Raw genomic sequence first — 27,690 nt, 5'->3', positions numbered from 1 at the left:
CTGCTGTTAGTGCCTTGCTTTTGCTGCACTCTAAATCATAAGTAATGATCATAATTATGTGACTCTTTGGAAGAAGTGGTGGAGGAATAGGTATAAAGGGCTAAACGAGAAAATAAATAATTAAATCAGAGGTACATAATTTTCCATGAAGGGGGGAAAAAAAAGAAACACAGGGAACTAAAAATAGTAACAGCCATAGAGTTAATATATCCTAGGATCTGACCTGTGAAAAATGTGGCCACTACTTGAATGAAGATAAAAACACCATATGACATGTTATCACATTATAAGGGTCTTACAGATAATCCAAACCCATAGTTGTATGCTTTGTTGATGTCAGTCATAAGTAAGAGGCATTTTCCCCAACTTTTGGAAAATGTGCAAACAAATCTTTGATTAGAGGTTTTCTTGAATCTATTTCTGTTTATACCCTTTGGTTTCTTTACACAGAGGAAAGCGGTTGTTGGAATTAGGGAACAGTAAAGAGCAAACAAAAATTTTAATCAGGAAATGCTGGGAAGATTTATTCATATTACAAGTGCTTTATACACTTGTTGACTGCCATTTCTAACAACAACAAAGCAATACAAAGCACATCCTTAATGCTCTCCTCTTCAGTATACAGTCTGATTCACACTGCTTAGATCAGCTCTGTGTTCTCTATCAGCACGGGGGAAATGTAAGGAAAGATTAATCAGGACTTCTTGTTTAAGGAGACTTGACCTTTATCTCTAATGAGAGGCATCAACATTCTTGTAACCCAGGAGCACCAATTTAGTTTAAAGAGGGGAAGGTACAATTGTTTTCCACAGTAATTTGATACACCTAACCTGAGAAGAAATGAGGTCTCTGAGAGATGGTTTATTGACCAACTGCAAAATAGACTAATTTCAGAAGTGCTTTAATATCAACACTGCTTGCTTGGCTCAACAGGACGTAAGTAGAACTTCTGCCAAAGTGCAGAATTAGGTCTACTGCTAGCCTTAATTATACAACTTTGGTCTGTTGCCTGGAATGGTTTCACTAGATTTGGCACAGGGAACTAGAAAATGGAAAAGAAAACAAACTAAAACCCCAATGTATTAACCTTTTATGAAATTACATTCAAGAGGAAGACCTGCTGATTTCTCATTCTGGTATCAGTATCTGATTATGCAAACAAAATGTTATACAATTGACCAAAATTGCCTACATTGGAACTGAGTTAAGGATTATTGGTATGATAAAAAGGTAAAGGTTTCCCTTGACATTAAGTCCAGTCATGTCCGACTCTAGGGGGCGGTGCTCATCTCTGTTTCAAAGCTGAAGGGCCGGCGTTTGTCCGTAGACACTTCCTCTGTGGTCATGTGGCTGGCATGACTAAACAGAATGCCATTACCTGCCTGCCAAAGCGGTACCTATTAATCTATTCACATTTGCATGTTTTCGAACTGCTAGGTTGGCAGGAGCTGGACTAGCAATGGGAGCTCACCCCGACATGCGGATTCGAACTGCCAACCTTCCAATCGGCAAGCTCAGCACCTCAGCGGTTTAACCCGCAGCGCCACCACACACCTTTGTTTGTTATTGGTATGATACATACATTTTTAAAGCAAAATATTTTGGATAGTTTTATTAGGTTGTACAAATAGAAGAAACTCTGTGGGTGTTGCTTTTTTTTTTTTTTAACCCAGATACACTTTTGCTCCAAAGTTGCACCAAGTTATTTGTAAAACATGTAATATACATAGATTTTAGTGAGGATTACTAGCTTTAAATAGATTTAAGAAAGGACTGAAACAATGTGTGGAAAATTTCTGTTTCAGAGGCTATCTATGTAAGCTAGCAGGCCTCCAACATAATTAGAGATATTATCTCAAGTACACATGTTACAGTCATAATATTTTCCTCCCATTTTAAATACTCAGTATTTGTGAGACATAGCTTGTATAGCTGAAGAAAAAAATGCTTTAAGTGCTTTCTTTAAACATTGACCTAGCTATTTTTTTCTCCCTTCTGTTCTTCTTGATACTACAGGAGAAAGAACTGGTAAAAATGGTATTTCAATCTAAATGCTCAAAAAAGACTTTTTTTTTTTTTTTTTTGCATCTGTTAGATCTATTATTTAGCTTATTACTGCCAAATAAGTCAAAGATGCATTCTTCATCTGATGCATCTTATTCTTTTATTAGTGTTGTATCTGAGTTCTGCCCAAGGAAATCCACCGAACATTTTAGGAAGTTCTCTCCTTCCCTTTTTAACTAAAGTAGATTAGAGAGAGTAATCAAACCAAGTTGAGCTTAAAAGGTTGACTTTTCAGGATGCTCATTCAAAATGGCTGCATGAAGATTTGAACAACTTCACTTCTAGATTATTACTTTCTCTACTCAATCACATGAGAAGGCAGGGGAGGCAAAATGGGCCTCCAGACATTTTGAATAACAAATCCCAATATAACTTAGATAGCCTGCCTTGAACAGATAGAGTTGAAGATCCAAACTTTGGGTGACATCAGGTTGTTATTTCTGCATTAGACTTGACAAGAACTGGACAATGGAACCTAGACCAAACAGGAATTAGAGATTAAATTTGAGCCTTATTGTGATTGTAAGAGTGGCAAAGCATTATCCCCTGTTATTACATCTAAAGATAGCCACCCAGCAGCATTTTTTAAAGTAACTCAGTCCCTATGAGAGAAAACTGAGCTCTAAAATTATCTGCTGGGCCATTCTGATGAATTGGCACATCATCTAGGGGATAAAATTGCTCATATCCCCTCAAAGTTATACACAGGTCCCAATGAAATGATAGAAGCTTCATGGTGTGATGCTATCTGGGATAGGTTTGAGCCTGAGGATGCTGAGTTAGTGTAATGATTGCCTATCCTAAAACACCATCAGACTCATGAACAGGTTCATAAAGATATCTGATTTATTAAAGAATAGTATGCAGGATCACAGAGAAAGGTGAGAATGGAAAAAGCATGCCAAATGCAAACTAAAAAACCCTTGGTACAAATGAGATCCCTCCCCCCATAAAATCTTCCCAGGCTCACAATCCCAGGTGCTCCTAATGGCTCCTGATGGTCTGCGGGAAAAGTCCTTGAGTAGACCACATAACCCAAACACATTCCATTGAAATGAACATAGATAAAGAGCTTGGCACAAAGTTTCACAGCACCTCCCTCCCAACAGAAATGTGCATCAGCACCATGGCAAGTGAAACGTTACGATGTACAGTGCACATTGAAACAGTGAACGTGACATATCGCCCCCCCCCCCAAAAAGAAAGAAAATTCTAAGTGGCAGGCTTCAAAGGGTAAGCTAAGTGGAAATGGTTAACTAAATCAGGATCATTAACGTGGCAAGCAGGCACCCATTCAGGATGAGGAAACTGCTTCCAGCGGATCAGGTACTGGAGGGTGCCTCGAAGCCTGTGAGAATCAATGACTTCCTTGACTTCAAAGTGTTGTTGCCCATCAATCATGATCGGAGCAGGAGGAGGAGGTTGGGGATGCCAGTGGGAAGAGTGGTGGACAGGCTTGAGCAGGCTGCAATGGAAAACAGGGTGCAAGCATTTCAAATTGTGAGGCAAGTCCAACTTAACAGTAACTGGATTGACAATATTAACAATAGGGAAAGGACCAATGAATTTGGGAGCAAGCTTTTTTGAGGGCTGTGGGGACTATGAATTTGGTAGAAAGATAAACCTGATCCCCGATTTTGAAGTTGTGTTGCACAGAACGGCATTTATCGGCTTGGAATTTGTAAGCAGACTGGGCATCAGCCAAAGCCTGCTGAATCACCGGCCAGGAATCAGCCAGCTGAACAGCCCAGTCAGAGGCAGAACAGGACTGGGGAGGGGTTTGTGGCAGCTCAGGGATGGGGACAAAGTCATGACCAGAAACCACATGAAAAGGGGTATGCCCAGTGCTCTGATGGACAGCATTGTTGTAAGCCCCCTCAGCAGAGGGTAACAAGTCAAACCCGTTGTCCTGATGGTAATTTATGTATGCCCTTAGGAATTGTTCAAGGGTAGAGTTCAAAACCTCCATAGATCCATCAGTCTCAGGATGCGATGATGTGGACAATGCCTGTTTGGTGCCAATCAATTTTAAAAATGATTTCCAAAACTGGGAAGTGAACTGTGTCCCACAGTCGCTGACCAAATGGGAGGGGCTACCATGAAGATGGTAGATGTGGATGAGAAAGAGGCGAGACAATTGCGGGGCCGACAGGATGGATGCACATGGAATGAAATGGGCTTGTTTGGAGAAAAAACCTTCAACAACCCAAATGACAGTTTTCTTCTGTCTGGGAGGCAGGTCTACAATAACATCCATAGAAATTTCCTCCCAGGGACGGGATGGGCTGGCCACTGGCTGCAGAAGCCCCTGTGGTTTACCCCCTTTCCGCTTTGACATGGCACAAACAGGACAGGAAGCAACATAGTCTTTCACGTCACGCTTTAAGCTTGGTCACCAAAATTGACAGTGAACCAAATGCAAGGTTTTGACAAAACCAAAGTGTCCAGCAAGTTTGTCATCATGGGAATGCTGCAAAACATCAGCCCTCAAAGTTTCAGGCACGTAAAGACAGTGTTCCACCAATGCCAGACCATTTTCAAAAGAAACATTGTCTCTATTAGCTAGCAACCAAGTGTCAGATTTCAGTGCCTGGAGAAAGTCCTTTTGTAAATGACAACGAACTTGCATTTTCCGCCTCCCAGACGGAGCCGGGGGCGGTGTTGCCTTCCCATGGGTCTGGCTCTGGGAGACAGCAAGCAAGCCCAGTTGTGGTTCAGTGAGAACAGTCCCAACTATATCTGCCATGTGGTCAGAGTCCTGAGGCAGATGTGTGGTCAGAGTCCTGAGGCAGATGTGACAAAGCATCAGCCAGAAAGTTTTTCCTTTCCAGAATAAAGTTTAACTGGAAGTTAAAGCGACTGAAAAATTGAGCCCAGTGAATTTGTTTAGGACTGAGACGCTGGGGGGTGCAGAGGGCTTCTAAATTCCTGTGATCGGTCCAAACCTCGAAAGGGCATTTAGCGCCTTCCAGGAGGTGCCTCCAGGCTTCCAAAGTGGCTTTTACAGCAAAAGCCTCCTTTTCCCAAATATGCCACTGGCGTTCAGTTTCAGAAAATTTTCTGGACAAATAAGCTCAGGGTTTTAAGTGATTTTCAGACACTTTCTGTAACAATATAGCCCCAGTTGAGAAGTCAGAAGCATCAACTTGGACCATAAAGGGGCGGTCAGGATTGGGGTGCTGTAAAATAGGCTCAGCAGTGAAAAGGGTTTTTAACCTTTCAAATGCTGCCTGGCATTCAGTTGTCCAATTCAGCACTGCCCCAGGATTTTTCACCTTGCATGTCTCTCCCAAACCCCTGGTATGTAGTAAGTCAGTAAGGGGCAAACCAATCTCAGCAAATCCCTGGATAAACTGCCAATGGTAATTACTGAACCCTAAGAAACTTTGTAATTGCCTCCATGTGCGGAGGCATTCCCAACTTAAAAGCGCCTGAATTTTTTCAGGGTCCATCTCAATGCTTTTGTCAGATACCCTATAGCCTAGATAGTCAAGTTGGGTTTTGTGAAATTCACATTTGGAAAGCTTGGCATAGAGTTTGGCATCTCTAAGCTTGCTTAACACTTGTTTGAGGAGGCGTTCGTGTTTCTCCTCAGTTTCAGTGTAAATGAGAACATCGTCTAAATAAACCAGGACCCCTTTAAACAAATGATCATGTAACACTTCATTGATCAATTGCATGAAGACCCGGGTGCCCCTGCTAACCCAAAAGGGAGGACTTTGTACTGAAATGAACCCAATGGGCAATTAAAAGCAGTTTTCCATTTGTCTCCAGCTCGTATGCGGATGTGAAAATAGGCTTCACGAAGGTCGAGCTTGGAAGAAATATTGCCCTTGGACAAATGGGCTAACATGTCTTTCATTAGTGGCAGAGGATATTTGTTGCAGAGACAGAATTTGACCCCCGATAGTCCGTACAAAGTCTAAGCGTGCCATCCTTCTTTACCCGGAAAAGCACAGGGGCCCCAACTGGGGAATTTGCAGGTTCAATAAACCCCCTTGACAGATTTTTGTCAATAAAGTCTCGCAATGCCTCAAGCTCTTTCTGAGTCATTGGATAAATTTTTGGCTTGGGCAATTGAGCGTTGGGAACCAACTCTATTGCACAGTCAGTTTTCCAATGGGGGGGAGGGTAGCTGATCTGTTTCCATTTCCCAAAGATGTCTGCAAAATCTTGGTATCAATCTGGCAAGCCTTCTAAATGTGCCAAACTAAGGTGCGGCATGGCAATTGCAGCCCTTCCAACCCCCACACGTGAAGCTCTCTCTGCTGTAGGGGCTTGGTAAAACCCATCCTTAAAAGTCAGAGTTCTGTGTTCCCAGTTTATATATGAGCTATGATAGGTCAACCAGGGAATCCCCAGAATTACCAAGGGATTGCCAACAGGTGCCACTACAAATTTTAGAGACTCACGGTGGCTGCCCATTTGCATCACGACAGTTCCAGTGAAATGGGTTGCCGCCCCCCCCCCCCGCCGTTGAGCCATCCAACTGTGTGAAGATCAAAGGCTGCTGGAGGGGAAAGCTAGGCAGGTCCAAAGCAGCAACCAGATCAGGGTGAATCATACACCTGGAACACCCAGAGTCCACTAAAGCCCAGACTTCCATAGTCTTAGTGCGGGAGCCCAATTTCACTTTTACTGCTGGAGTTGGACAGTCAGCACTCACCATAGCATGTTCACGCCCATCCTCCTCCACCTGCCTGCAGGCACTTTCCAAGGCAGTGGCTGGTGTTTCCCGCTGGTTCCTTAGAGTCATCTTCAACCTCTCCCGAGAAGTAGGGTACTTCTTCAGCATCGGCCGCCCCCTTGGCTGCTGTCATCCTCTGTGATGAGGGTGGCAATTTGGCCGGCAGTTTGCCCACTCAGTCTCCAGCCTTGGCTTTTGGGCAATCAGCTGCTTAGTGTCCTTCCTTTCCGCATTGGAGACACTGACCCTTTGCATAGCGCCAATCTCTCTCCTCTTCCCAGGCTCTGTAGCCTGGCTGGGCAGCAGTTGCAGCACTTTGGGGTCCCCTCATGGTGGCTGGTGGCTTTTCAGGTCATTTGGTTTTCATGTAGGTATGCTGGGCATGCTCAGCCTTGCCGGCCAGACAGATCCACTCGTACAATGTCTCTGGGTCATCTCTACACAACGCCCACTGCAGGACGTCCCTGTTGAGTCCCTCTTTAAATTGTTCTATTAAGGTAGACTGGGACCAGTCGGTGATTTTCCCAGCTAAAGCCTTAAACTCCAGGGCATAATCAGCTACAGACAGTTGGCCCTGGCTAAGATCCTTCAGTGCCCTTTTAGCCCTTGCTTTGGCTAGAGGATCTTCAAAATGCAGCTTTAATGCCCACATAAATTCCTCAAAATCCTCAAGCTCAGGGGAGCTAGCCTCGCTTAATTGAACATACCAATCAGACGCTCGTCCCTTCAGCTTGGTGGCAATGGCCATTATTTTAGCCTCTTCGGAAGGGAAGCAGGGTCCAAACTGTTTCATATAACTTTTAGCATTAAGAAGGAAGAAAGACAACTTAGTTGGATCCCTGTCAAACTTGACAGAAAAGTCATTCACCCCCGCTCCTGTTGGAGCTGAATTAGTGGCTGCTTGAGTGGTTGGGCCCCAGGTTACAGTGGTTATCCTGTCTCAGGGTGGGGACACTGATGGATGGGCTCTGCGGGGTGGAGATTCATCCCGGCTTCATCTCTGGCCCCGCTCTGCCGGTGGTCCGGGTGAGGGGATGGAAGATGATTGTGTGGAGCTGGAATCTCCTTCGTGCCTTGGCTGCCCCCCCCCCCCATGACAGAGACAGGGCTTTTAGCATGTACTCCATTGATTCTAATTTGGCCTCTACCACTCTTAGCCTTTCAGGGCTTTGAGATTCTTCCCTCCCTTGTGCGTTAGGCTGACTCCCTTCTGATACTGTGGTAGATTCTACATTTGGGGCCAGTGGGAACCGATACTTCCAGGACTCCTGGGACATCCCTGGCTGGGGTTCTCCCATTTCATCCCAGGTGATCAACTCTGTGGGCAATTCTCTGGGTGCCAGTTGCTTTGGTGCTCTCCCATCTTCGGATCCCTCTCCCTCCGGGCTGGAACTCGAATGCTGCAGTGAAGCTGAAGGTTCTGGGGTGAGGCTCTGTTCTTCACTCCTGACTGTTGACTCGGGCATCAAGCTAGTCGGCTCCTCGAGTCTCCCAGTTGTGGGTTTGGCTTTGGCCGTCGTTAACTGTTTTCCCTCACAAGAAACTAATCTTGGCAGGAGCTAACAGTACAACTTTGGTGATTCTCAGCTTTATGTAATGATTGCCTATCCTAAAACACCATCAGACTCATGAACAGGTTCATAAAGATATCTGATTTATTAAAGAATAGTATGCAGGATCACAAAGAAAGCTGAGAATGGAAAAAGCGCACCAAATGCAAACTAAAAACCCTCGGTACAAATGAGATCCCTCCCCCCATAGAATCACAATCCCAGGTGCTCCTAACAGCTTCTGCTGGTCCACGGGAAAAGTCCTTGAGCAGAGCACATAACCCAAACACATTCCATTGAAATGAACATAGATACAGAGCTTGGCACAAGGTTTCACAGTAGCAACGGAAATGTGTGTCAGCACCATGGCAAGTGAAACATTACAATGTGCAGTGCACATTGAAACAATGAACATGACAGTTAGTTGACATGGCTTTTCTGCTCTCCTAACTCTCTGTGTTATGAAGCTTTTGAAAATTCAGAAAAAAACCAGGAAGTGGAAGCCAAACCAAAATAACAAAACAGGCTAAACTGAATTAAGAATTCTAAAGTGGCAGAAATAATTCTAAAGTGGCAGAAACCAACAGAGATTATTCACAGTTAATGAAGTTTCATTGTATTCATTCACTTCAATATTGAAAGCAAATGCACCATATATTTCTGCTTTTTCAAATGCTTATTGCCAAGCAGATGGCAATTTCAAAAAAAGAACTCTGAGGAGTAAATCCCCATTGTGTATGTTTGTTATTCCTTCCTCACAAATAATAATTAAAAATGACTTTCCTTTCTGTTTTCTCAGACACCCTGAAGATGTAAATTTGTGTAAACTTTTATGATTCTATCTGGAGAAAGCTTACATTTATACAGATGTCACCAATGGGATATAATATACTTCATAAACTATTAAGTGTGCTTATGTTTTTACACTGAAGACACATATTTTGCAGTGCAGAAGTATAGTAAACAATTGTCCAGATTGTTAAGATTGCAGTGCTCTGCTTGACACATACTGCAACCATTAGGACTTCTGCCTGAAAAGCTCAGGTAACAACGGATTATTTAGTATTGATCATTGGGTTCACCTGTGTTTTTCAGCACTCTAAAAAGTATCTTTAGACATTCCATTCTTTCAGGCTTTCCTGAGCAAACCTGTGAATATGATTCTCCTAGATTTTTTGTTGCTGTTGGATACTGAGAAAGAACAAAAGAAAGAAGATACTATGGATTTGAATTATGGAGCTGGAGATGGTTACTAAATGTAACACTAAAAGCAAGAACAACCACTCACTCCATCTTGAACCAAAGAGAGATTGACTACACCTTTGAGGTAAAGATCAGCAAGCAGAAGTTCATATAATTTGATGGTGTCATGTAAGAAAATGATGGACTAGGGGAAAAAAAAAAGGCATGCTAGGCAAACTTAAAGGAAGTGAAAGAAAGAGAAGACAAAAGAGTCCCCCTTTTTGTGGGGAGATGGGTGGGGATAGAAATTTAAGTAATAAATAAATAAACATATAGGATGGATAGATGGGATTCAAGAGATTGCAAGACTCTCCTTGCAAGAACAAGTTACTGCTGTGTTGAAATGGTAAGCAGCTGTCCATATTGTCAGTAATACTTGAGCACAACTTGATGGCATCTAATTAACTAGGTTCTAGCTTCTATGGATAAAACCCAGGTAATAAAGAGTACAAGCTCTATTCCATTTAGATTGCAAAACAAATGGAAAACAAGGAGATACTGCCAACAAAAGAAAGTTTAAGCATAAGTTGCTGAGTGGAACCCTGCTGCTTGAAAGTTATGACTAGTGGTTGTTTAATGTTTCTATGCTAATGATAGAAGGGTGTCTCCTCTGTGCCTCCAGTTATTCAAGAGGAAGCTTGATTATCTTAAAAAAGCTTATGTAGTTCAGAAAAGATAGAGGCAAATAGTGAATTTTGATTCTCAGCAAAGTCTTTGCTTTTTTAAAAAAAAATCAACCATGAATCCTATTAGGATATTTTCCTGGTTGAAGGCAGCCTCAGAATCAAAGGAAGCACCAAATTAGAAGATTCATAACAGATGATAAGCCAGCTTCTCCTTCAATGCTTCCAGAGCCAACCATCTACTTAGGTAAGTGATTTCACCAGTGGACTTGTCTTACATCAAGAAGTTTCTCCTATGATTCAGTTAAAACCTACCTCTTAAGGTGAGTTTTAATTATTGGGGTGTATATATAATAAAAGGAGAGAAAGAGAGATGATATAGATGGATAGTAGTTCATATAAATGGTAGTAGATTTGGGATATGATTTTTAATCACTACTGGCAATAGAAGAACAATTGTCCCTGGATGGTAATTAGGCATGTATTTCATGACACAATTAGAGTTGCCACTTCTGTATGGCTTTTCCTTAAATGGCTCTGAGGTTGCTGGAATGGTGTGCTAACAATATAATTCTAATCTATAAATCTTATAAATTAAGCTTTGCTAAACTGCAATAGAACTGAAAGCCACAGAAGGACATTTGTCTGAGGAGCAGTTGCCTCTTTTGAACCAGATTTATGGAGAAGGCAGACTCTGTGCAGAAATGAAAAGTTAATCCTACTGGTAACTTTATTGTGGAGCTAAACAAACAGGTTGCTATTACTTCAGGAGTTCTACCTTTTTTATTAATAGAAACCTACTGGGATATTTTACTTTTGCATAGAAATATGAGTAAAGATCTAAGAACTCCTCTTCTTTTTTGGATGCCTGAGATTAAACCTGGGCTCAGAGCATTACAGTAATATTCAAAGAACACAGCCTGACTTTCTAGAAATAAACCAGCAGCATGCCAACATGAGTAACATTTTAATCTGTAGAATTAACAATGCGGTCCCAAAACCTTAGACAGATGGCAAGCAGATTAAAAAGCTATCCCTAGAAGCACAGATGAAGTTTGAAGTCTGAGGATTTTAACCATAGTTGACGCTGGTTGAGATACCTCATGGTTTGAGGGTTTTTATAAATGTTTCCATCTCAAGTTTGTAAATCAACTTGGCTTATGCACAATGTTCTTAACAAAATATAATTCTGGACTGAATTATGCAGTTGCTGCATCTATCTATCCATTTACCTACTACCTTCTTCAGTCTATCTTTAGGACAGCATTTGGAAACAAATATTTTTATTTAAATGATGAAGATGGGAAAGACATTGTGGATCACTAAGCTTTTCCTTTTTTGTGATACTCTGTCATTTCTAAAGGACATATAAATACTAAAGCATCTACATTGTTATAAACTAGATGATGAAACTTCAGCAAAGGATCGTTACCTTGTCGTGATGCTGGAGCTTGAGCACCTCAATGATGCCATGAGCTAAACCATGAAGGGCCACCCAAGACGGGAAGGTCATGACAGAGAGGTCAGACTAAATGCGATCCCTGGGGAAGGTAATGGCAACCCACCCCAGTATTCTTGCCATGAAAACTCAATGGATCAGTACAACCAGAGATATGTCGGTATACCATCGGAAGATGAGACCCCCAGGTCGGAAGATGGTCAAAATGCTACTGGGGAGGAACAGAGGATGAGCTCAACTAGCCCCAGACGTGATGACGCAGCTAGCTCAAAGCCGAAAGGACGGCTAGCGGCCGACGGTGCTGGTGGTGAACGGCGAATCCGATGTTCTAAGGATCAACACACCATTGGAACCTGGAATGTAAGATCTATGAGCCAGGGCAAATTGGATGTGGTTATTGGTGAGATGTCAAGATTAAAGATAGACATCCTGGGCGTCAGTGAACTGAAATGGACTGGAATGGGCCACTTCACATCAAATGACCACCAGATCTACTACTGTGGACAAGAGGACCACAGAAGAAATGGAGTAGCCTTCATAATTAATAGTAAAGTGGCTAAAGCAGTGCTTGGATACAACCCAAAAAACAACAGAATGATCTCAATTCGAATTCAGGGCAAGCCATCTAACATCACAGTGATCCAAATATACGCCCCAACCACAAATGCTGAAGAAGCTGAAGTAGAGCAGTTCTATGAGGATCTGCAGCACCTACTGGACAACACGCCTAAAAGAGATGTTATTTTCATCATGGGAGACTGGAATGCTAAGGTGGGCAGTCAAATGACACCTCGAATTACAGGTAAGTATGGCCTGGGAGAACAAAATGAAGCAGGACATAGGCTGATAGAATTTTGCCAAGACAATTCGCTCTGCATAACAAACACTCTCTTCCAACAACCTAAGAGACGGCTTTATACATGGACTTCACCAGATGGACAACACCGAAATCAGATTGATTACATCCTTTGCAGCCAAAGGTGGCGGACATCTGTACAGTCGGTAAAAACAAGGCCTGGAGCTGACTGTAGTTCAGATCACGAACTTCTTCTTGAACAATTTAGGATCAGACTGAAGAGATTACGGAAGACCCACAGATCAGCTAGATATGAGCTCACTAATATTCCTAAGGAATATGCAGTGGAGGTGAGGAATTGATTTAAGGGACTGGACTTAGTAGATAGGGTCCCGGAAGAATTATGGACAGAAGTTGGCAGCATTGTTCAGGAGGCGGCAACAAAATACATCCCAAAGAAAGAGAAAACCAAGAAGGCAAAATGACTGTCTGCTGAGACACTAGAAGTAGCCCAAGAAAGAAGGAAAGCAAAAGGCAACAGTGATAGGGGGAGATATGCCCAATTAAATGCAAAATTCCAGAGGTTAGCCAGAAGAGATAAGGAATTATTTTTAAACAAGCAATGCGCGGAAGTGGAAGATGACAATAGAATAGGAAGGACAAGAGACCTCTTCCAGAAAATTAGAAACATTGGAGGTAAATTCCAGGCAAAAATGGGTGTGATCAAAAACAAAGATGGCAAGGACCTAACAGAAGAAGAAGAGATCAAGAAAAGGTGGCAAGAATATACAGAAGACCTGTATAGGAAGGATAACAATATCGGGGATAGCTTTGACGGTGTGGTCAGTGAGCTAGAGCCAGACATCCTGAAGAGTGAGGTTGAGTGGGCCTTAAGAAGCATTGCTAATCACAAGGCAGCAGGAGACGACGGCATCCCAGCTGAACTGTTCAAAATCTTGCAAGATGATGCTGTCAAGGTAATGCATGCTATATGCCAGCAAATTTGGAAAACACAAGAATGGCCATCAGATTGGAAAAAATCAACTTATATCCCCATACCAAAAAAGGGAAACACTAAAGAATGTTCAAACTATCGAACAGTGGCACTCATTTCACATGCCAGTAAGGTAATGCTCAAGATCCTGCAAGGTAGACTTCAGCAATTCATGGAGCGAGAATTGCCAGATGTACAAGCTGGGTTTAGAAAAGGCAGAGGAACTAGAGACCAAATTGCCAATATCCGCTGGATAATGGAAAAAGCCAGGGAGTTTCAGAAAAACATCTATTTCTGTTTTATTGACTATTCTAAAGCCTTTGACTGTGTGGACCATAACAAATTGTGGCAAGTTCTTAGCGGTATGGGGATACCAAGTCATCTTGTCTGCCTCCTGAAGAATCTGTATAACGACCAAGTAGCAACAGTAAGAACAGACCACGGAACAACGGACTGGTTTAAGATTGGGAAAGGAGTACGGCAGGGCTGTATACTCTCACCCTACCTATTCAACTTGTATGCAGAACACATCATGCGACAAGCTGGGCTTGAGGAATCCAAGGCTGGAGTTAAAATCTCTGGAAGAAACATTAACAATCTCAGATATGCAGATGATACCACTTTGATGGCTGAAAGCGAAGAGGAACTGAGGAGCCTTATGATGAAGGTGAAAGAAGAAAGTGCAAAAGCTGGCTTGCAGCTAAACCTCAAAAAAACCAAGATTATGGCAACCAGCTTGATTGATAACTGGCAAATAGAGGGAGAAAATGTAGAAGCAGTGAAAGACTTTGTATTCCTAGGTGCAAAGATTACTGCAGATGCTGATTGCAGTCAGGAAATCAGAAGACGCTTAATCCTTGGGAGAAGAGCAATGACAAATCTCAATAAAATAGTTAAGAGCAGAGAGATCACACTGACAACAAAGGCCCGCATAGTTAAAGCAATGGTGTTCCCTGTAGTAACATATGGCTGTGAGAGCTGGACCATAAGGAAGGCTGAGCGAAGGAAGATCGATGCTTTTGAACTGTGGTGTTGGAGGAAAATTCTGAGAGTGCCCTGGACTGCAAGAAGATCAAACCAGTCCATCCTCCAGGAAATAAAGCCAGACTGCTCACTTGAGGGAATGATATTAAAGGCAAAACTGAAATACTTTGGCGACATAATGAGAAGACAGGACACCCTGGAGAAGATGCTGATGCTAGGGAGAGTGGAGGGCAAAAGGAAGAGGGGCCGACCAAGGGCAAGATGGATGGATGATATTCTAGAGGTGACGGACTCGTCCCTGGGGGAGCTGGGGGTGTTGACGACCGACAGGAAGCTCTGGGGGGGGTGGTCCATGAAGTCACGAAGAGTCGGAAGCGACTAAACGAATAAACAACAAAGATGATGAAAAAAATCAGTATCAAGAATATTTTTTTCCAGAAGGTAGGGTTTTGTTTTTGTTTTTTGCCTTAGCCTCATATAGATTTTAAGTGTGGTACTGCAACTCTTTAAGGTTTGAGTCTGACGCTGAGGCTGAGGAAGGGGAAATCAAAATCTATGCTAGGCAAAATGGGGAAATCAAAAGTCAAAGTGACTCAGCAGAGTGGGAAAATCCTTGCCTCCCAGCCAAGCAACCAAGTTGAATCAAGTCTTGCTGCCCTGCCACAAGGTCCTGCTGAGTCCAGTCTTGCGACCTTGCCACAGAGTCCAGTCGAGCCTAGCCTTGTTGCCTCATTGTGATCCATAGCTGCGTTTTGCCTTGCAATCTTACTGTGTCCTCCAGCTGGTTCAGTCACCTTGCCACCAGTTCCTGCAAAGTCCTGTCATGCCTCCTTGCCTCAGTCAGCAGTCAAGTCCTGCCTAGCTGCTGTGCTGTCAGTTCCTGCCGAGTCCTGTCAGGCCTTCTTGCCACAGCCTTCTTGCCTAGCCACCTTGCCGCGATTCCCAGTCAAGTCCCTTTCAGCCACATTGCCTTGTTCTCCAGCTGAACCTGATTTCGTTGTCTTGCCAAGTACTCTGCCATTGCCCAGTTGGGCTTGTACTGAACTATTAATTAAAGGACAATTACTGATTGTATATAGTTGTATTGTAAATAAAGAATTCCTTTTTACTTCCTGGTCACATCATAGCCTAAACAGAACAAGCTCAGAAATAACTACCTCTAGGTTTAATTTCTGTCCCCTCCATCTAATAGAGATACCAGGTCAAGGCTGCAAATATCTAGATAATCACTTTAATGTTTTGTTGGCATCTAATGGTTGTACAATTTTTTGCAATCCAGAACTGGTAGATCTACCATCAAAGACTTTAATCCCATGTATTTATTCAATCATTTCCAAGCTTGTAATAGTCAACAAAAGCATTCAGCTGCATTCCTTTGTTTTTATTTCTTGGGAATAAGACTTCAACTTTAACCCAATACACTTTAATATTCTGAGTAGGTGGCACATAGCAAAAAAGTAGACCTTGCCTATTTCTATATATTATTTAGGAATAGTTGCCCCTGAAAAGCTAATGTTTTAAAAGAAGTTAGGCATTAGAAGAAAGATGCCTTCTTCCTAGGGTTGAGAGAAAGTAACTGGTTCAAGGTCACCCAGCTGGCTTTGTGCCTAAGGCAGGACTAGAATTCCCAGTCTCCCATTTTCTAGCCTGATGCCTTAACCACTACACCAAACTGGCTAGGGAGAGAGAGAGAGATAATAGTATAAATTTAATTCTAATGAATGAAAGATCTACTAAAGTAATAAAATTCAAAGTGATTATATCTTTTTATACTGCATCTTTTGTCATCTCTTTAAAATATTGACAAAGTGTTTGTTTTCAGGAGATACTGTATATGAATAAAATTATTCAAAACAGCTGATCTTCATTTTAAGAGGAAAATGGATAATAATCAAAGTAACAAATGAGAAAGTGTATCACCCTGCCTTATAATATTTATTTAATTTATTAAATGTTATTTTTTACTCCATTTTTTACTCTGCCCCTTCCCAACTTTTTCCTGATTTGTTCTCTGTTGTGGGGAATAGCCCTTGGCTACACAAGACTGCATAAAGCCTTCAGCCCTTAAAAGGGCATTCCTTCCTTAATTAATCAAGAAGTTAAAACAACTTGCATCCATTTCTTTTGTGTGGGTGAGTAAAGGAACTGGTACACTCTGATCTAAGGCATAGACACTACCTATTGTGTAGCTACCCATAATTAGATTCTAGGACATATGAGGACTAAGATACTTAATTAGCTCATGGAGCTAATGGACATAATTCTTATCATAACGTGTCTGAAAGATGTGTCCTGCAATAATGTCATGAAGAAATTCTTAATATTCTAATAAGTGGCATTCTGTAAGAAAATGCCAATATGATAGACAAGAAATGGCCATTAAAAAAGCAATTGGCCTCATTATTCTGAAGTTAGTCATGCTTCTCTATCTATGGCTCTCATTGTTTATTGGTCTTTCAGTACTAAAAATTGTGTTGTGACTCATTATTTTTTAATATAGCATTTGACAGGTCCAAAATGGAATTCAAATTGCATTCATTATGAAGAGAGTTCAGGGCATATGCATTAAAATTTCACCATTCTCAGATCAAACAGTTGCTTCTGAAATTTACATTTTTTAAAATAAAAAAAAATATCTACTCTATGGGGTAAAAGAGCTATTTCCTTTGGGGAGCAAATGTTTTTAACACTGACTTTTATAGCCATTCATTTGTTCACAGTATTTCTTCTAAGAAAGCAATAAGTAGTCCAGAGGTTAGCTAAATTATTAAAATGCCAAACAAATATTTCAACAAGCATGTACAATGGTTTTGAAAAGTCTTCCTTATAGAAAATGTTATTTCCTTTTTAGCCATGTCCATGCAGAGAATCAAGTACAGTTATGGCTTTACCACCAAGATTATCCATATTTGCTAGCCCTGAGTGGCACAAACCTTTGCAGGTATATCCACAATGGGGGGAGAAGTGTCAAGAGGGCCAAAATGGTAGGTACGATTTCAGATTGAAGCCCCAGCCCTTTGCACATGCACATAATATTGATTTTGGCCCCCTCCCTCCCCCCTTTCCCACACAATTGGAAACAGCTCTGACATTTGTCATACAAGGGAAAACCTCTGTGCCTAGATTTCTATATGCATAAACTTTCTATGGATCCACAATGCAGAATATATCTTCTTAAGTTCTTATGATATGAAGTAACAGTTCAAGATGCTTCAGAGATTTTGACTGAAATCCATATTTATTATTTATTATTCAAATTTTGTTACTGCCCATTTCCCCAAAAGTCGGACTCTCGGCAGTTTACAATAAAGTCAATACTATGACAATAACGTTAAAATCCCATAAAAAAGTAAAAACAACTTACAAATATACAATATAAATAATTATAGAATCCAAGTGGCTATAAAAATTCCAATCTGGTGGCAGGGGCTCTAAGGAGCGAGCCACCCCCAAGAATGGCTACCCACCTTCCAGCCCCAAGGGAGATGGCAGAACCAAGTCTTAAGGGCCTTCTGGAAGGTCAGGAGTGAAGGAGCCTGCCTCACCTCCAGGGGCAAGATGTTCCAAAGGGCAGGGGCCACTGCAGAGAAGGCCCACTTCCTGGACCCCGCCAGATGAAATTCTCTTACAGACTGGGTCGATAACATTCCCTCTCTGCATGATTGGGTGGATAAAAAGATCCTTGAGAGAGGGGGTGGTGCTGGGTGGGGCGAGTCGATGTTATGGGGATGAGACGGTCCCTCAGGTAACCTGGCCCCATGCCATGTAGGGCTTTAAAAGTGATAACCAACACCTTGAATTAGACGCAGAAGCAAACTGGCACCCAGTGCAGCTTGAGCAGTAAAGGTGTTTTATGTGCCGATCTAGGGGCACCAAGAATAGTCCACGTGGCTGCATTCTGGACCAGCTGAAGCTTCCAGATACTCTTCAAGGGTAGCCCCATGTAGAGCACATTGCAATAGTCTATATGGGAGATATACAAGGGATGAGCGACTGTTTGGAGCGCTACTCGCTCCAGGAACGGGCATAACTGGTGTACAACACAAAGTTGAGCAAAGGCCCTCCTGGCCACAACTGCCACCTGCTCTTTGAGCAGGAGTCATGAGTCCAGAAGAAACCCCAGATTATGCACTGGGTCTGTCTGGGGCAGTGCAACCCCATCCAGTACTAAATTTCCCAGAAACAGAGGAGCCATCAACCCACAGCCACTATGACTTACCAGGGTTCAGCTGAAACCTGTTGTTCCCCATCCAGACCCTCACAGCCCCCAGGCACCAAGAAAGGGCAGTCACCGCATCACTTACCTCACCTGGGATGGACACGTATAACTGGGTATCATCAGCATACTGACAGTACCTCATCCCGTGGTGACAAATGATCTCACCTTATTATATAGGTGTTCCATGTAGATGTTAAATAAGAGAGGAGAGAGAACCAAACAGAGGGGTCAAGGGTCAGATCTCTTGCTCCCTATTACCACCGATTGGGACCAGCCCCGGTGGAAGGAGGTGAACCAATGCAAAACCATTCTGCCCACCCCCAACTCCCTGAGCTGACCCAAAAGGATGCAATGGTTGATGGTATCGAAAGTTGCTGAGAGGTCAAGAAGAACAAGGATGGATGCACTTCCCTCATCCCGCTCCTACCATGGATCATCAGAAAGTGTGACCAATGCAGTTTCTGTCCCATATCCTGACCTGAAACCTGACTGGAAGGGGTCAAGATAACCCATTTCATCCAGAATCCTCTGGAATTGCAACACCACCACCTTCTCAACTACCTTCCCCAAAAAGGAGAGGTGGGAGACTGGATGAAAATTGTCTAGCATAGTTGGGTCCAGTGATGGCTTCTAGAGGAGGGGGTGCACCAGTGCCTCCTTAAAGGCAGCTGGGAACATCCCTTCTCTCAAGGATGTATTTACCATCGCTTGGACCCAACCACATGCCACCTCCTGAGTTGCCTTCACCAGCCAGGACGGGCATGGATCTAAATGACAGGTGGTGGCATTCTCAATCTGGAGGATCCTGTCCACTTCATCGGGTCCAACAGGATCAAACTTTTCCCAGATAACAGGGCAAGACCGTTCCCTTGGCATCTCCACAGACCCTGCTTCACACTTGGAGTCCAACTTGGAATGGATCTGAGCAATTTTATCCTGCAGATGCTCAGAAAACTCTTCCACATGGCCATATAGGTGGACCACTGGGCCCACCTTCCCCAAAAGGGTAAGTGTGATGTTAAACAGGTCCATCAGGTTGCATTCTGTGGATGCAATAACAGTGGAGAAATACTGACATTTCACCACTCTTACCACCACAAGGTAGGCCTTAATGGTGGCTCTAGTTTGTGTTCTGTTGGATTTGGTCTTTGTCTTCCTCCAGCAGTGCTCTAGACAACTGTTAAACCTCTTCAAAGCCCTAAATTCCTCTGTAAACCACAGGGACTGTTGGGTTGGATGAGGCAAGAGAGGCTGCACAGGCACGATCCTGTCCAAGGCCCCAGCCGCCTCCCTATTTCAGGCTGCAGCCAGGGCCTCCACTGGACCATGCAGCAGATCCTTGAGTATAACCCCCAGCTCCCTCTGAAACCTCACCAAGTCCATCAGTTGCCGGGGGCAGACTAACCAAATCGGTCCTCCCTTCCTGCGGAGGAGGCCAGCATAAGAGAATCTCAGGGCCACCAGGGCATGATCTGACCATGACAGTGGGGACAGATGCAATTCTCCCCTCAGATCACATTGCCATTGCTCTGACAAGAAAACCAAGTCCAGCATGAGGCTACTGTCTTGAGTTGGGTCCCGAATTATCTGGGACAGGCCCATGGCTGCCATGGTGGCCATGAACTCCTGAGTTGCCTCTGAGACACAGCCCAGGTAAAGCAGGTTGAAGTCCCCCAGAAACATAAATCTGGGGAACTCCACTGCCAACCACAAGACAGCCTCCAGCAGCTCAGGCAGGGAGGTTGCTATGCAGCAGGGAGGTGGATACAATAGCAACACTCCCAACTGTTCTTGGGAACCCAACTTGAAAAACAGGGTCTCACAGCTGGCCACTTGTGGAGCAGTGCCCCTGAAGGCTACTAAAGACTCTCTGATGACAACTGCCACCGCTTCTCCCCTGCCCTGGTGTCTTGGCTGGTGCCACACCTGAAACCCGGGTGGGCACATTTCCGTAAGGGCTACCCTCCCCTTCTGGGCCCAGCCAGGTCTTGGTGATATACACAAGGTCAGCCCTCTCCTGTGTGATCAAGTTACATATGGGGGGGGGGGGTTTGTTATTAACTGGCCTGGCATTAAGAAGCAGCAGCCAGAGGCCAGGGCCCTCAAGGACCTGCTGTCCAGGGCCTGGGTTTGAACCCAAAGGGCCAGAACTGACCACTGGTAGCAAACACTGGGGGTGTCTTCCCTGAAGATGGCCCACCCTCTGGTTCCCATCATAACATCCCCGGCCCATCACCTCAATGGTACACCCTGTCCTATAGCCCCCAGAATTTCCAAGCCCAGTTGCCTCCACTCCAAGATCTCTGGAAACCCTGGATGGGAATAAAGGTCTCCTCCTCCACTCACACATCTTCTCCAACACTCAATCAACCACAGGGTGGTGGTGGGCCCTGCAATGCACCAGCTCATGCTCTCAGCACTGCTAGAGCCTAAGTATTACCCCCACACTCTCCCTGTGAACCCCCCTCAGTGTCTCTCACTGGTCAACAGGGAGGCACCTCATCTGTTCCTACCCACCTCATCTCATACAGGGCTGCAACTAGGGAGGGGGCAAGCGGGGCATGTGCCCTGGGTGCCATGCTGGGGGGGCACCAAAATGGGCATGGAATCCATGTTTGCCCTGGGTGACACAGACCCTAGTTGTGGGCCTGGTCTTGCACACAGGGGGTGAGCACAATTACACACAACCACACAATTCTGGACTCCTCCCACATCTCTCACACGGAAGGGTGTACCACACTCACACTGGAGGGACCCTCTTAGCTACCTGCCAACTCTGGGCAGGTTGTGAGGAATGACCCACGCTCTGGTCTAAACTTCCTGCTCCTCACTGCCAGGGCCTACAAGCCGAAGCCTTTCAAGCTTGCTAAGTCCCTTCTGCAGCTGGGAACCATCACCCAAGCCCCCCTCAATCCCCCGTTCTTGTCTAGGGGGCTTCAATAAGGGGCCTGGGAACATAAAGGCTCACTGTGTCCCCACCACCAAGATCTTTGTCCAGGGGGGCTCTGGCACTGGGGCCTAAAGTCCACAAAACTCATCTCCCCCTGTTGTCAATTGCACTACCAGGGTCCCCACCAAGGTCCTTGGCCAAAGTCGGCTCACTCCAGGTCTACTGCACCGCCAAGGCCACTCTATTGCCCACTCCACTCCTCAGGTCCCACAAGCTGCTCGGTCAGGTCACTGCACTGCTGTGCCCACTCAGCTGCACTGGAATCTGCTGTACTGGAATCCACTGTGCCACTGAGGCTGGGCCTCCCCACCAAGGGCTCATTGCTCCACTGGTCCACCACTCTACCAGCCTCGCTGCCAGGACCTGTGCTGTCGGACCCAAAGCCCAGAAAAAACGCCAGGCCTGCCATTCCACGCTGCAAGCTGCTGCATTACTGAGCCCACTCTGCTGCGTTAGAGTCTGCTGCACCACTGCCAAACCACCAGGGGCCAGGGAAATGCCAAGTCTGCTGCTCCACACCACCAGGGCCATCGTGTCACCCAGTTCCTGCCTGCCAAAGTCCACAGAGGTCTACCGCTGGACCTGCCAGGACCCACCAAAGCATGCATGCCTCACCGCTCTGCCCAGGGGGCTCTGTCCGCCTCCATCCACCTCCAATGTCAGCCCAAGTCGCTAAGGCTGGGAGACTTCTGTCTCCAATCCCAAATACAGATGCATCTAACTTCTGCATATTTAATTGCTTTTTAGTAGTTTCCTAACTTCAGCAAAGGATCGTTACCTTGTCGTGGTGCTGGAGCTTGAGCACCTCAATGATGCCATGAGCTAAACCGTGAAGGGCCACCCAAGACGGGAAGGTCATGACAGAGAGGTCAGACTAAATGCGATCCCTGGGGAAGGTAATGGCAACCCACCTCAGTATTCTTGCCGTGAAAACTAAATGGATCAGTACAACCAGAGATATGTCGGTATACCATCGGAAGATGAGACCCCCAGGTCGGAAGATGGTCAAAATGCTACTGGGGAGGAACAGAGGATGAGCTCAACTAGCCCCAGACGTGATGACGCAGCTAGCTCAAAGCCGAAAGGACGGCTAGCGGCCGACGGTGCTGGTGGTGAACGGCGAATCCGATGTTCTAAGGATCAACACACCATCGGAACCTGGAATGTAAGATCTATGAGCCAGGGCAAATTGGATGTGGTTATTGGTGAGATGTCAAGATTAAAGATAGACATTCTGGGCATCAGTGAACTGAAATGGACTGGAATGGGCCACTTCACATCAAATGACCACCAGATCTACTACTGCGGACAAGAGGACCACAGAAGAAATGGAGTAGCCTTCATAATTAATAGTAAAGTGGCTAAAACAGTGCTTGGATACAACCCAAAAAACGACAGAATGATCTCAATTCGAATTCAGGGCAAGCCATCTAACATCACAGTGATCCAAATATACGCCCCAACCACAAATGCTGAAGAAGCTGAAGTAGAGCAGTTCTATGAGGATCTGCAGCACCTACTGGACAACACGCCTAAAAGAGATGTTATTTTCATCACAGGAGACTGGAATGCTAAGGTGGGCAGTCAAATGACACCTCGAATTACAGGTAAGTATGGCCTGGGAGAACAAAACGAAGCAGGACACAGGCTGATAGAATTTTGCCAAGACAATTCACTCTGCATAACAAACACTCTCTTCCAACAACCTAAGAGACGGCTTTATACATGGACTTCACCAGATGGACAACACCGAAATCAGATTGATTACATCCTTTGCAGCCAAAGGTGGCGGACATCTGTACAGTCGGTAAAAACAAGGCCTGGAGCTGACTGTAGTTCAGATCACGAACTTCTTCTTGCACAATTTAGGATCAGACTAAAGAGATTAGGGAAGACCCACAGATCAGCTAGATATGAGCTCACTAATATTCCTAAGGAATATGCAGTGGAGGTGAAGAATAGATTTAAGGGACTGGACTTAGTAGATAGGGTCCCGGAAGAACTCTGGACAGAAGTTGGCAGCATTGTTCAGGAGGCGGCAACAAAATACATCCCAAAGAAAGAGAAAACCAAGAAGGCAAAATGGCTGTCTGCTGAGACACTAGAAGTAGCCCAAGAAAGAAGGAAAGCAAAAGGCAACAGTGATAGGGGCAGATATGCCCAATTAAATGCAAAATTCCAGAGGTTAGCCAGAAGAGATAAGGAATTATTTTTAAACAAGCAATGCGCGGAAGTGGAAGAAGACAATAAAATAGGAAGGACAAGAGACCTCTTCCAGAAAATTAGAAACATTGGAGGTAAATTCCAGGCAAAAATGGGTATGATCAAAAACAAAGATGGCAAGGACCTAACAGAAGAAGAAGAGATCAAGAAAAGGTGGCAAGAATATACAGAAAACCTGTATAGGAAGGATAACAATATCGGGGATAACTTTGACGGTGTGGTCGGTGAGCTAGAGCCAGACATCCTGAAGAGTGAGGTTGAGTGGGCCTTAAGAAGCATTGCTAATAACAAGGCAACAGGAGACGACGGCATCCCAGCTGAACTGTTCAAAATCTTGCAAGATGATGCTGTCAAGGTAATGCATGCTATATGCCAGCAAATTTGGAAAACACAAGAATGGCCATCAGACTGGAAAAAATCAACTTATATCCCCATACCAAAAAAGGGAAACACTAAAGAATGTTCAAACTATCGAACAGTGGCACTCATTTCACATGCCAGTAAGGTAATGCTCAAGATCCTGCAAGGTAGACTTCAGCAGTTCATGGAGCGAGAATTGCCAGATGTACAAGCTGGGTTTAGAAAAGGCAGAGGAACTAGAGACCAAATTGCCAATATCCGCTGGATAATGGAAAAAGCCAGGGAGTTTCAGAAAAACATCTATTTCTGTTTTATTGACTATTCTAAAGCCTTTGACTGTGTGGACCATAACAAATTGTGGCAAGTTCTTAGTGGTATGGGGATACCAAGTCATCTTGTCTGCCTCCTGAAGAATCTGTATAACGACCAAGTAGCAACAGTAAGAACAGACCACGGAACAACAGACTGGTTTAAGATTGGGAAAGGAGTACGGCAGGGCTGTATACTCTCACCCTACCTATTCAACTTGTATGCAGAACACATCATGCGACAAGCTGGGCTTGAGGAATCCAAGGCTGGAGTTAAAATCTCTGGAAGAAACATTAACAATCTCAGATATGCAGATGATACCACCTTGATGGCTGAAAGTGAAGAGGAACTGAGGAGCCTTATGATGAAGGTGAAAGAAGAAAGTGCAAAAGCTGGTTTGCAGCTAAACCTCAAAAAAACCAAGATTATGGCAACCAGCTTGATTGATAACTGGCAAATAGAGGGAGAAAATGTAGAAGCAGTGAAAGACTTTGTATTCCTAGGTGCAAAGATTACTGCAGATGCTGACTGCAGTCAGGAAATCAGAAGACGCTTAATCCTTGGGAGAAGAGCAATGACAAATCTCGATAAAATAGTTAAGAGCAGAGACATCACACTGACAACAAAGGCCCGCATAGTTAAAGCAATGGTGTTCCCTGTAGTAACATATGGCTGCGAGAGCTGGACCATAAGGAAGGCTGAGCGAAGGAAGATCGATGCTTTTGAACTGTGGTGTTGGAGGAAAATTCTGAGAGTGCCTTGGACTGCAAGAAGATCCAACCAGTCCATCCTCCAGGAAATAAAGCCAGACTGCTCACTTGAGGGAATGATATTAAAGGCAAAACTGAAATACTTTGGCCACATAATGAGAAGACAGGACACCCTGGAGAAGATGCTCATGCTAGGGAGAGTGGAAGGCAAAAGGAAGAGGGGCCGACCAAGGGCAAGATGGATGGATGATATTCTAGAGGTGACGGACTCGTCCCTGGGGGAGCTGGGGGTGTTGACGACCGACAGGAAGCTCTGGCGTGGGCTGGTCCATGAAGTCACGAAGAGTCGGAAGCGACTAAACGAATAAACAACAACAAAGTTTCCTAAAGTTTAGCATTTCTAAAAGACATTCTCACACTGAAGCACTGAAGTGCTTTTTTCCATTGTGGGAGCAGGCCAGAAAGTAAACTGGTGTAAAAATTAGCTTCCCACCTTCTTATCCCAATTTTTCAATGAAGCAGAATTGGCATTCTAGTCCACATGAAAAATTGGGGGAAGGTCAAGCTATGACTAGGGAACATCACTTTGGTGCCTGTTTGTGCCCATTTTCTGATTCCACAGACAGAGCACTCTGTGGATTGTGGAACTGGCACCCAAAGAGGCATTCTCCCCCCTGCCCCCCATCCTGCCATTCTTGGTAGGAGAAACTGAGGGGAGAGAGTGGGGAAACAAGTCTTGTGCTGTCAGATCATAGAATTGGCTCTGCAGCACTTAAATGATGGAGAAAGGGTGTGTTTTTCCTACATGTCCACCAGTCTTCTGAAAGGTTTCTGGACTTATGTAAAAAAGTACACCCATTCACCTCTATGATTGGCCAGGGCTGGCTGGAGAGCCTTACCCAGGGAATTGTGAGGTTTCAGCCTGCTTCTGACTCTGAAAATGAAACTCATCAGGAAGGACTCAGAGAAGCTGAACCAGGAAGTGACTCAGCAGAGTGGGAGAAACTGCAGACACAGATTGGTCAAACTCCAGAGGGGGATTTAAATTCTCCAATCAGTGCTCGAGACAGGAGAGCAGAGAAGCAGCTTGATTGGCTGCAGGAGAGAAAAGGTATGGAAAGGATCACCTTAAAAGGCAGATGTGTGAAGAGCAAGCTGCCGGAGACAACCAATCCTTCGATCTCAGAGCACTTGTGGAAGAGTTGTTACCTGCATCAGAAGCCTTGCCTGCAGCCAGCGTGGAACCAGCACCAGCATCTTCTACCTCAGTGGAACTGCCTTCTGAACAAGCTGCTCCAGTCAGGCCTCTCCTTGCTATCCCAGCTGAGCACTGCCTCACGTTTAGCTCCAGACCTTGTCACTATGCTTCATCCATGTGTGCTTCCAGCCTTGCTTCCAGCTCTCAGCCTTGTTTCAACTCTCCAGTCCAGTCCCGCCTTACTCCCAGTCCACAGCCTTGCTTGGATTCTGCAGTCCAGTCCAGCCTTGTTTCCAGCTCTCAGCCTTGCTTGAACTCTTCAGTCCAGTCCAGTCTTGCTTCCAGATCTCAGCCTTGCCTAGACTTTTCAGTCAAGTCCAATCTTGTTTCCAGAGATCAGTGCTGCCTTGACTCTCCAGTTGAGTCCAGCCAAGCCTTGTTTAAGGGTTCCAGTCCAGTCTCGCCTAGCCTCCACATTCCAGTCTGATCCTAGCCATGGGCCAGTCTACGGGACCTTGCCTCCAGCTTCTGCCTTGCCATGTAATCTAGCATCACCAAGTCTGACAACTTTGATCAGAGAGTTAGCTGAATTCTGCCTTGCTGTTCTGCCTCAGTCTGACTCTGCAGCCCTGTCTGTTCATCCACCCTTGCCTGCGTGGTCTTGATTGAGATTGCTTGCCTATTTATTCACAGACTTTACTTTTGTAAATAGTTGTTTTAAATAAAGAGTTTGATAAGACTTCTGTCTGGCCACCTCATAGTCTGAATAGGACAGGAGTGACAGCTAAAGTGTCCCCCCAATACTTCTCTTTCCCTCCCTCCAAGCCCTGGCAGCATGGGGAATTGCTGCTAGGTCTGGCAATTTTGGTAGGAAAAGTGGGATGGATGTTTCGTTGACCCAATTGGGGAGCCCTGATTCTACCCCTGCCAAAAGACAAACCAGCCTGGAAATCAATGGCCAGGAACCTGTGGCCCACAGCAGCCTCAGATGGCCAGTAGGAGCAGGCCAACTCCCTACTCTTAATCTTACCTTGAGTTCAAAATAATGTTGTTCTTGTATGTCCTGTAAATACAGTTGCTGAGGCATCTCCATCTGGCAGCTAGTGAGTGGAAAAATCCAAAGAGATCAATATTAAATATGTAGTATTTCCTTGCAAGTTTCACTACAGTGAGCACAACCATGTTAACGTGAAATGAATTTTTATGTTAGAATACAAGGTCTAGAGAAGGAACAAGAGGTGCTCTTAGAAATTTATCTTTCCTTTGGGTAGCTTCCCTACTGAGATTCGGTTTGTGGTGATTCAGCCATGGTGTTCCTTCTC

The sequence above is a fragment of the Candoia aspera genome, chromosome 3, assembly GCF_035149785.1.
Source record: "Candoia aspera isolate rCanAsp1 chromosome 3, rCanAsp1.hap2, whole genome shotgun sequence".
In the NCBI taxonomy this organism is placed as follows: Eukaryota; Metazoa; Chordata; class Lepidosauria; order Squamata; family Boidae; genus Candoia; species Candoia aspera.
This window is presented reverse-complemented; position numbering follows the sequence as displayed.